At 47.0% G+C, this 10,901-nt stretch overlaps 1 long non-coding RNA gene across 2 annotated transcripts; it reads right to left on the bottom strand.

Moving 5' to 3' along the window:
* Positions 1–2,030: 2,030 nt before the first annotated feature.
* LOC144165240 (uncharacterized) lies at positions 2,031–8,537 on the bottom strand. 2 transcript variants are annotated; one of them, XR_013321416.1, is made up of 5 exons: positions 8,117–8,537; positions 6,781–7,006; positions 6,566–6,692; positions 5,270–5,355; positions 2,031–2,457 (listed from the first exon to the last, which is right to left on the bottom strand). It is a non-coding gene; the product is annotated as an uncharacterized LOC144165240 (long non-coding RNA). The 2 variants fall into 2 exon arrangements; XR_013321415.1 differs by having other exon boundaries at positions 6,566–7,006; positions 8,117–8,535.
* Between the last annotated feature and the right edge of the window lie 2,364 nt (positions 8,538–10,901).

Genomic DNA, 10,901 nt, shown 5'->3' with positions numbered 1-10,901 from the left:
CGATAGCTGGGGTAAAGAAGACGAAGCTGCGCCCACTGCCTCGCTCACAGTATGTTCCATCGCCTTACGAGAACGGGTGCTGGGTCGTGCTTCTCTCTTGGATACTCCACACGCTGGTGCCGAAACCCGGGAGAAGGGACCTCCAGAGGTGAGCTACAGCGAGCGTATTTCGCTTCTGTTCGACCGCCTTCTTACCTCTGGAGATTGGGAATGAAGCCGTACAGGAAGCCTCCAACTCGGAGAACAGCGGGGCAGCCTTACAAGAAGAAGGTTGAACGAACCCAGCCACAAGATATCTGCCCGACACAGCGTGAGATGTCCGTGAGAGCAGACAAGACCGACGAGGAGACGACGCCGACTTTTGCCTTCTGAGCCCGGTCGCCAGCTCTAACAATAGACGCGACGCTGGACCGGACCATGGAGGCCCATCTCGAAAGGCGGCGCATCGTCCGACTAGAAATCACGACAATCATCGGCCAAGTTGAAGACCTCCTCCCAGTGACAAGACCATCAATTAGTGAGTTGAGTGAGCTTGCTACTAAGTTAACAGTACATCACGATGAACTGCGCCAAATTAACCGAGAAGTAGAATATTGTGTAGACATTGATAATCTGGAGGCCGAGTATGAAGACGCATTCAACTTTGACTACCTAGTTTTTATGGCAAAATCCAAGATTGAACTTAAAATAGTTGAAACAAAGAAAGCTCGTGAAAACCTAATTGCTTCTCTCAAAGAACGAGTTCGCGCTGAACGCAGGGAACGCCGGTATAATCAGACCAGATATTTGGAAAGTAGCAAAACGTCATATGCAAATCAAACTCATGGAGCGGAAAATGACGACGGACGACAAGAACTGAACAGGAATTTCCAATATATTACCCCAATGGAAGCCAACGGTCTTGTGAATTCTCCCGAAGAAACTGGAAGCGAGGGAGAGACAACCACCACTACGTTCATGAAGCGAAAGGCAATGATTTCTACCAGGACCGGACTTGCGCATACTGTGGAAACCACCAGCGACTTTGACATCGATTACCGGACACCGAAGATGCCCCAGGAGAAGCCTTGTGAAGGAGAAACGGTGCTCCAAGAAACCAATGATACAGAGTGCAAAAGTATGAATCCCACGATGTTTGACAGTTATTTTCCTGGCGAAAAGAAAAGGATATCTTCATTACAACCTCGCGTACTTGGCCCTCCATTGCTCAAACGTAAGGCACTGAGAAAGCAGCGCGTGACAAAGAAAGGCGACACTGCTAGAATTAATCGTTCAAGGACAAAGGACCTCAACGGCGGTGCTCTCAATTTGCCACTGCTGGATAATAATCACCAGTGCCAGCTACTGTTGAGGGTACGAAGGAAGAATCTTCTCCTTCTTGCAAGACGACACACAGTGAAACACAACTCAAAGCGCAGAACTGCAACAGCAGCTAACACTAGAAACCGAACCGTGCGCTCTGAAAAGAGCCGCAACGAGAGTACGACTCAAGTGCACCCGGCTGCTACAAGGAAAAATAACTTGTGCAAACAGAAAGAAATACCTGCAATCCGGACAAGCAAAAGACTGCATCAAGGGGCTGCAGTAGCTTGGCTCACAGGTCCAAGAAAGCCACGGCATTGTTTCCATCGATGGAGGTGGAAGCCGACATGTGTCGAACTTTTTTGGCCCACTCGGACATGAAGTTAGCTCTCCATGGACTGAACAATTTCTCGGACACAAACCATACTCATTGTCGCGCGGGGGAGGATGTTGTGAAATAAGTGGATATCCTTCTCTCGTGCCCCACTATCATCATCAGAAGTATGTTGGATTAAAGGCACCATCGGGAGGGGTCTGCGCGGCTCGTCCCTTTCTCCACAGGCACCATTGTGATGTGGGTAAAAGTTTCAAGATTTTAGAGGTTTAAATTTGGGTTTTACACCCCTAGGTTGCCTAGTACGGGTGTGCCGCGGTGAAGGCTCACAAATTATGTGAATGAGTTCCCCGGATGCTAAATTTGGACAGGGAGGGGAAGAAATGCGTGCACAGTTGTAGTTGAATGCATTTATTTCACATTTTTCTGTCATTAGGCTGCTATGAAGATAACAACAAAATCCTGGAAAAAGAAACTAGAAACAAGTTCTCATATTTCATCACTGTCTTTGACCGTGACACACTCTACTTTTGGCTCTGTGTCCGTGCCGTCCGAGCCTTGAATTGCTGGCAGGAGCTTGTGGACCCCCAATAAACTTGTGCAACAATTGCCAAAACCCATTGGCAACAGCTGTGGTAGCATGCAAATCTGGTGCCACCCAGTTCAGGAGGAAAGTTGCCCCCCCCCCCCCCCCCCCGAGGCGAAGCCACCACCAGAGCTCTGGAAGCTGAATGCAGCAGGTAAATCCACAGCCAGTGCTCAAGGCCGACCTGGGTGCCGCTGGGTGCCAGGGAACGGCGGCTTTCTTTGCTGCAAAAACACTGAAAACAGAAGAGGAGGGAGGTGAGTAGGGTTCAGTTTGTAGCCACCAGAATGTCACTTGCAGCCACCGGGCAAGCAGTCTTGCAGGGAAGTAGAGGAATACTACTATGAAAATTGGAGGCGCTGCGGAGATAGTCCTTGTCGGAAGCTACGAATACTGTAGGATCGAGCCACTGATTGCGTGCCTGTTTGAAATTAGCAGATTGGAGAATCGCTAGGGTGGTTTTGAGTACCTGCATAGAAGTACTTTGCATTCTAGTCGATGGGCCCAATTGTTTCCTCATATGCAGAAGCACAGCCACTATACCCCCCCCCCCCCCCCCTCCTCACCCTTTTGGAGTGACAGGCAGATTGGTCTTGCAAACAAAATAACATTGTGAAAGCAGAAGTTGACTCACTGATCTGCGAAGAAAGTGCTTTGCACATGCTTGCACCGCCGCGTGTGAAGGGGACAACCTTTCTACTCTTGACTCTTTTACCCTGCCATCGTCTGTTCAGCATGAGAGCTAATTGGGTGGCACAACTAACCAGCTCCGACCTTTCCTCCCAGCGTAGCCTGGTAGAGAGGGCCCGGGTGGCCAGTGCAGGCCAGGGTATCCCGGACTAGAGGAAACCCCCCACCAGGCGGGTGCCCAGACAGCAGCACCTAAGGCTCGCACAAATAAAGTTTATTCCTCCTCCTCCTCCCTTTTTTTTTCGGAAATGGTGTTACGTTTACCAGTCTGTGGATGCCTAAAAATTGTCGCACGCCACTTTTCAAGTGGGATGCCTCACAAAATGCGGAACTGTGCTACCATGAACTGCTATCAAAAGAAAACTTTCAATATGACCGGCTGCAAAACATTTTCTTGACAAGGAAGTGGGGTGATTGGGGACATGGAAAGACAAGAGGTTGAGATTAAGAGAAAGCATTTTAAGCCGAGTAATACTATTATTTAAAACGTTACATTTCGCACTAAAATTCACGCAGGCAGAGGCAACGAAGCACCCCAAATGGGACATTCAAATGAATTAGGGGAATTCATTTGAATGTCCCTTTTGGGGTGCTTCGTTGCTTCGCTGGCGGTTTAATTTGTTCCTAGCTCCAGGACCGTTCCGCAACGTCTTTGTTTTACTTCACCGCAGACAATTACAAGGTAGAAAGCATATGCAAGTTGCTGCTTCCAGCTGCTGTGCCGACTCAGTTTCCGCCCTACCCAGCCTACACGTTGCCGCCTCGTGCCAAGGAGAGCAAAACTCTGTTTAGTGCTCTCTCACTTCATCAGTTCACGTAAGCCAGAATATCAGGGGAACCAGTGTTAGTAGCATAAGAGAAAAAGAGAAATGCCTTCGTATAGAACAACGCAACACTGAACGTGCAGCCAGTGGATACCACTAAGAAAACATAGCTTCGGGCAAGCCTTCAGACTGTCAGAAACACTTGGAAAGTGGATTGAAAGCTGAACAGTGCCAGACAACATTTGACCTGGTTAGATGAACTGCAGAGACTAACCAAGCGCTTGGAATAACAGTTCAGCAATATGGGGACAACTGAGCTGTGCAAGCTCTAAAGACCTCTCAGAATCTGCACGAGCAGGAAATAGGAATGCGAAATTTGTCGAACAGATTATCAACATCGATAATCATTTATTGGGGCGGAAGAACTGCGTGAGTGCAGCCTGCTTCTTGGAGCGCAACGCGCTGCTGGTGACTGCTTGCTCCACGGTATCTAAACAGTCGACAAGCACAAGACTGCTGCCCTCAATGGCACTGCAGCATCGCCGTAGCAGGGCCACGGCAGCGATGGCTTCGCTCGCGCTCAGAAGCGGTACGGAGTCCTCAGTGTCTTCGACAGAGCGGAGACAAGCATGGATACAAGCAAACAATGGCGAACCCAGCGAACCGAGCAAGAAGTGCGCGCAGCGAGTTGCGCGGTCTTGAAGTTCGGTGACACCGCAGCCCGCAGCGCCCAATGTATCGCTTTCGGCTCCAACGGCATGCATGCGTGAACCTGGTCCACTCTGCCACGGCCTGGCCACGGCCGGTTTGGATGCGCCCGAGCTCGTGCGGGACTCGCAAGCGACACTTGCGCCACCGCTGCACACCGATATATTGCGAGACAGCCTGCCACATGCCTAAGGAGAGCGAGAAATCCCACGCGGAAGAGTTCGATATATCCATTGTGAGCAAAATCGCGTATGATATAAAAAGATTTAAATGCATGTAATTTTTACCGGAATTATACAAGGGTTTGATATAGGCAATAATTCAATATATCCATGTTCGATATAAGCTGGCTTTACTGTAATAACCATTGCTTTTTCTCTGTTCTCTCTCAGTGCTTGTTCCTTTGTACTGTGCCTGTTCCTGCTTCACGAACTTGCACTTATGTATTGGGATTTTGGTGAGCCACACCCTAAGTAATCAGGGAGTGAGAATGACAAGCTGGCTTAGTTTTCAATTACAGATCATAGGACTGCAAATTATAGATGCAACAAGCAGTAAGCCAGCATATGTTAGGGCTTTCTTAGACCGTGGTTAGGGCACAAAACCCTGCGGTATTGTTTTGCTTTCACCAATGGCGTTTCGTCGCACTGTTCCATTACCACAACTTGTATCCAAGGCATTTTGCATTATACAATTAGGTGCAATGAAACTGCAGCGAAAGAACATGCAAGAAAACACACCGGACACCTACTGTAAAAGTAAGACTGTCGAGTGAAAGTGAAAGAGAGACATCTGGAAGTTTTAACTATAGATAAACTTTCCTAACTTCTCGGGATACTTTACGTTAACATGTTTAGATCTATTGAAAACACAAACAACACTTACTTTTCTCAAAGCAGCGTTTGGTTTTCAACATGGGACCGTTCTCGCACCACAGCTGGAACCCTTGAGTGTTGAGGTGCTGATTCCCCCTGTAATACGCCAAGACAGATTTGAGGCACAAAAAGACTTTTGCATCAGCGTCCATGTAAAGAAGCTGTTGCACACCCAAATTTAGTGTGGTTGAATAATTTACTGCTTTTCTAAGCAAAAAGGTAATCAAATTTAAAGTTACTCAAAGGCTGTGCCAAACTCTAAAGCTCCCTTACCAAGTGATAGCCACTTCTATGCATTTCTTTAATCATGGATTTGTTTTTTTAAGGGGACAAAACATTGCCAACATTTAATAATGGCATCTGCATTGGCTGTATAGTCGATGTGCTTATTGCTTTACTATACTATACACTATACTTTAGTCGCCACTGTTTCCCTGCACAGTTGATTTTAATTAAACAAAAATTTGTTTTTCAAGACGGGTAGGTTAGCCTTGCAAAGGTTGAGTACCCCAGCTGTTTCTTTTCTGTGCACAACGTGAGAAGGCGCCATCCTAACTACTCAGGTTTCGGACTGGTATCGCTTAAAGCTCAACAACCAAATGTTTCATCAAAACTGCAGCCCACAGGCAAGGCTTCCCAAAGTAGCGACAAAATATTGCACTGGCTTTCAACTGTCACATTTCCCGACGTCAGACACACAGCTGGCAGCGATCCTGTTCACCCTGTCATCTAAGCACTGCCTCCAGGTTTTCTGCGGCCCAAGAAGAAAGAGTGTCCCCACGTAGCTGTAGAACCCTGTTGTGGTGCTATCAGAACCAACTGCGCGGTTGCATGGGTGGCTGTGGTTGGCGGGAGAGGAAAAGGAAAGGAAATGCACTGGGGACATTTTGAGCTCGGCAGGGAGCTTACCCGTAAGGGATATCCTGTGGTACATGTATAGCCATCATGGAGGTATCGGCAATACTTAGTGTTAAGCGTCTGCGTATGGGATGCACATACAATGAATTTGAAAAAAAAACACCATGTGTTTAGTATATAAGTGCAATTGTAAAGAAATGCAGGTGTTAAACTCATTGTAATGCTACGGCCGAAGGGAAAGATCAAAGCCGTATGCTGGACGTGCACACAAATGCATTTGAAGTGTATCTTTTTTTTTCTATGAGGTGCATTTGACAGCACAAAAAATAAAAGAACGCCGCCAATGACACGACAAAGAAAATAATGGTGAATGGGAGAACATTCGCAAAACAGGGCCCACTACTGTGGTTTATGGTGCTGGCTAGTGCTGGACACATGAACCACTCACGGTGTACCACAGCTCATGTGTGTGGTGCAATCAGTCACACCATTCACCGCAGGTGAAGGTTCCCAGGCTTGGCAGCGTCTTGCATGGCAGGATCAGCCACTAGCTGACACGAGACACTCAGGAACACCTCGAGCGCCAGAAAGGACGAGCCAGAATGTCAAGGACAAGTGTTAGCAGCGAAGCAGTTTGAGCCTGAGCAAAAACAAGCAAGGCACCACGAACTCAGGTCCCACCGCAACAGGAAGCCAGAGTGGGATGAAACAGCAGGGCCCTGAAGTCACTTGACCCATTCAGGAGGCCAGGCCCAGGCGGCCAATGGCAAGGGTCTTGGAATCCCGTGGCTCATCGATCAAACGTGTGGCACAGAGATCCGCCATTCCAACCATGCCCTGTCCTGGTTGTGCTTGTTCTCCCCAGGCTGCAAGATCTTTTGTGTAGAACCTGCGAGACATTCAATGATGAAAGTAGCCGGAAAAATGCTGCATCACCAATATCCTGCTACACTGCGTATGTAACACTGCTAGATTTCGACAGTTGCTTATGGCAGAGAACTCAGTCTTGAAATCTGTGCGTAACTTTTTGCACACCCCCGTTAGCACTTATGAATGCTCATGTTGCGTGACTGCACTGTGCAAGTGGTGGCATACTGCATTCATGTCTGTGCCCTTTCAGTACTGTGAACGTGAACACACTGAAAACAGCTCAAGGACGGAGTGGAAGGAAAAGACAAACACGGAGCACTGCCCGTACCTCATGTGCGGTGTTTTCGGTGTGTTCAGTTCATACTAACTAGCTCAACGTAGCACTCTAGTAAGAAGAATTGAACATGTTTGAATTTTGAGGTTGAGCTTTTCTGACCATTCAGGATTGAGAAAGTATTCACATGTATTTAACGTGCAATTTTTCCAACTAGTGACATGTTCTGCAAAGTCTGCAAAGCGCACATAAAAGCTTCTTTTCCAACCACTGGCCTGGTTTATTCACAACAAACAAAATCGTTCCTTTTCCCAAACTCTATGTTTGGAGAAAAACAGGGCAAGGGTGGCACATACATTGAAAGAAAAAGTGCAAAATACTGCTTCGACAAAGAAAAACAAAAGACAGAGAAGCTTGTTGTGGTGGAAAAACCGCTGAAATAGCAGGGACGAAGAAAGCAGCAGTCAACGCTCGAGCGCTTTCCCCACCAAGATGAATTCCAACTAGCCCAACTTTCCGTGCTGCGGCAGAGAAGTTCAGGAACCACATGACACACTGCTACGTCGCATCAGCCTGGCAAGAAACTTCAAGGCGCTTTTCTGAATTCTGCCTGTGTGCACATTACTAAAGCCTCACTCACATCGTTCGGTCACATCAATGTGACTTCTGACAGTGAAAGATTTGTTCGTACGCGCGTTTGTACGTCACCTAGTCCCTCCACTGCAATTTCATCCCGCTCAATATGCCTAACGCGCAGCAGCTAAGGCCAAAAAGCACCAAACGTTATCGAGAAGTATAGTTTTCTCTTTCGCTCGCCCAATATATCATATGGCATCCAAGTCGTTTGATACCAACCTGTTCGTATGTCTGGGCTTCGGCATTCGCACAGATGAACACGGTAGACTGCGTAGCGTATTGAGTGCTGTCTCGGCTGGCGTTCACGCCTTGGAGCTGCAACAAAAGCTACTTGCGTAGCGTGGGTCTTAACACCGAAAACACGGCAAGGAAGACTCCGAAGCCTTTAGAGGGGGATGGTGGACGCTTCGGTGTAGCGATTTGCGTGGGGTATTTAGCACCAAAAGCACAAAGTACCACCATAACAACACGACGAAGATGTAAGGACACTTGAGAGAGCAGTGGTGCGGCGCAAAGTGCTTCTTTGTCACGCTGTATTCTTCTAAATCTAGCCGCGTAGCAACGAGCATGAGCGCGCCGAGTTAGTGGGCGCCGCCATTTGCATTAACCAAGGCTGACTGTAGCCATGACAACAAATAAACAATCAAAAACTTCCCGGACGTGACGTTAGAGGGTCACGCGGTGTGCGTCTAGGCGGCCAGCTTTGTCATTCACGCTGCCCCGGACGCTCAGACGCGAAAGAGAGAAAAGGAGGAGTGCGAGTGGGAAAGGCGAAGGGCGCTTGGCTTCTCTTTCGCGTCTGAGCGTCCGGGCAATTTATTTCACGCCCTCCGGCGTGGCAAGCGCGCTCTGGAAAGTCAACCTTCTCATGTGGTGCTGATTATTCTTCTCCGTACCCAGGCGCGTAGCCAGGATTTTTGTTCGGGGGGGGCTAAGGTTGTTCTCGCCCCCTCCCCCCCCCCCTCCCGAAGAAAAAAAAGTGTGGTAGTTTGCAAGCGCCCTTAAAGGCTGTGAAGATAAAATATATGTTTGGTTTATTAAAAAGACTGCCTTGTCCCGATATCAATGATACCAGTTTTATCGCAATCTTCAAAGGAATAATCAAAATATTAAATTAAACGTTTGAAGCAATGGCGAATCCCCGCCCACTTTCCGGCGGCGATTTCACTATGACAGTTCAGGATCTTGTTGGTACGATTGGCGCCCAACGACTTAAGTCACCGCCAAGGAACATGATTGCGCGATTGTAGACGGGCCTCCATTGATCTTATCATTTGAATTTTAACGTGCAGTTAACACACTCATAACTACGTTTTAGTGCTAGCCTACATATATATATATACCACTCCTGCCGATATCACTTCACTGCAGCGCTAAATTAAAAAAAAAAAAATTGACATTTGATGCATTGTTTCGGTTTAAAAAACGCCTGTGATTGGAATGGAGCTGTGCGAGTTACCAAAGGCTAGTTGCTATTCAATTGAACAAGGTTGTATTTTCTCTTTAAAAGGCCCTTTAAGGTTCTCTCATGATATTGGTGTTGATTATGATTGTATTTGTGCCAACTGAAGTTGTAAACTGGGCGGAAATCCGCAGACCACGTGGTACAAATCTCTGCCCGTGATACGGGACGTACATTGCATGCACGGGAACCTTGTGCAGGCATTGCATTAAACGGTCATAGTTTCATGCAATTACTTGCTTTATTTCAACGTGTGGAGAATGATGAGTGCGACATCCGCAATGAAATGACGTAGGCCGTAAGAATTATATATTTTTATTTAGTTGTCCTTGTCCGAAATGCAAAATAAAATGTTTTGCATACGCCTGCACAGTAGCGGCCAGTGTCAGGCCAATGGAGCTCATTCTGTGCAGAATACATCGAATCTATGCACTTGCGTTATGTGTAGCGCAGGTCGTATCTTTAAAAAATGAGAGGCTATGAATTATACATGCAAGAAGCGTTATATCTCTAGCAATAATTTTAACAAATATCAACCCTAAACACACAGACATCATGCGCAATAACAGCGCTGTTAAGGGCGAAAATTACATGAACATGGCAAGATTAGTCCACACCAAAGCGGAATAATTCATCCATTGGTATTTTTTAAGTCATGCCAGTTTAAATTTGCCCTTCTGTTTTGAGTCTCAACACAGTCCATTTCGTAGCTTCTATCAGGTCTCCGGGCGGACATGAGAAGCTTGTGCTTTGTAACATAATGGATCTGGTTTACATTTCGGCACAGCCCAAATGTAGAGTCTGCTGTAATGAGCTTGGTGTTCTCAAATAGTTGCATTATTACCTGTCAAGTTTCCAATGCTTCGTGCATAAATGTCGTATAGTCTGCCTGAAGGCGTGTACTATCCAGTAACTTTTCTTTAGCAGCCACCCCATTTAGTTACCACTCCCAGATGAGGTAGAGCAAGTCACTGCAAAGTTCACCATTCGATGCTGTATCGAACTTTATATTTAGCAAGAAAAAATAGTAACGCAAGGACGACGATGTCTGACCATACTCTTGCGGTCAGGCATGTTCTGTGCAATCTGAGCAAAATATTGCTGTTTTGAATTTTGTCGTGAGATCTGAGGAAAGAGTTATAATGCGGTCCTACAATTTTGGTTTCAAACTTTAATGAAAGGACATACTTTTTTAGCTCACGCGTGCACTGCCATTTTTCAGCCAAGTACACCCTGCCGGTTTTAAAGCTAAACGATAAAAAAATATCAGTGCATAAGCATGGGCGGCTCTGGAATGTATAGGGCGCACAGGAGTTTTGTAGTTTTTGTTAGAGACGCGGGAAATGGAAATTATGTTGGGAATCTCCTTGGTCCACCAGAAAACAGAGGATTGGGCAGCTGTGCAGAGCCAGCATGACCTTCGGGCGTGGTGCGATGCCCGAAACAAGTCAGCATCTCATTTTCCGGAGTGCACCAAGAAACCATGCGTATTGGCATGGCCCCGCATACAGAAAGACCAAAGACTACCATGCTTCAGCATGA

This window comes from Haemaphysalis longicornis, unplaced genomic scaffold (assembly GCF_048455015.1).
Source record: "Haemaphysalis longicornis isolate Haplotype H1 unplaced genomic scaffold, Haemaphysalis longicornis Haplotype H1 scaffold_14, whole genome shotgun sequence".
In the NCBI taxonomy this organism is placed as follows: domain Eukaryota; kingdom Metazoa; phylum Arthropoda; class Arachnida; order Ixodida; family Ixodidae; genus Haemaphysalis; species Haemaphysalis longicornis.
Note: the sequence above shows the minus strand (reverse complement) of the source record. Positions and strands in the feature narration are given on the sequence as shown.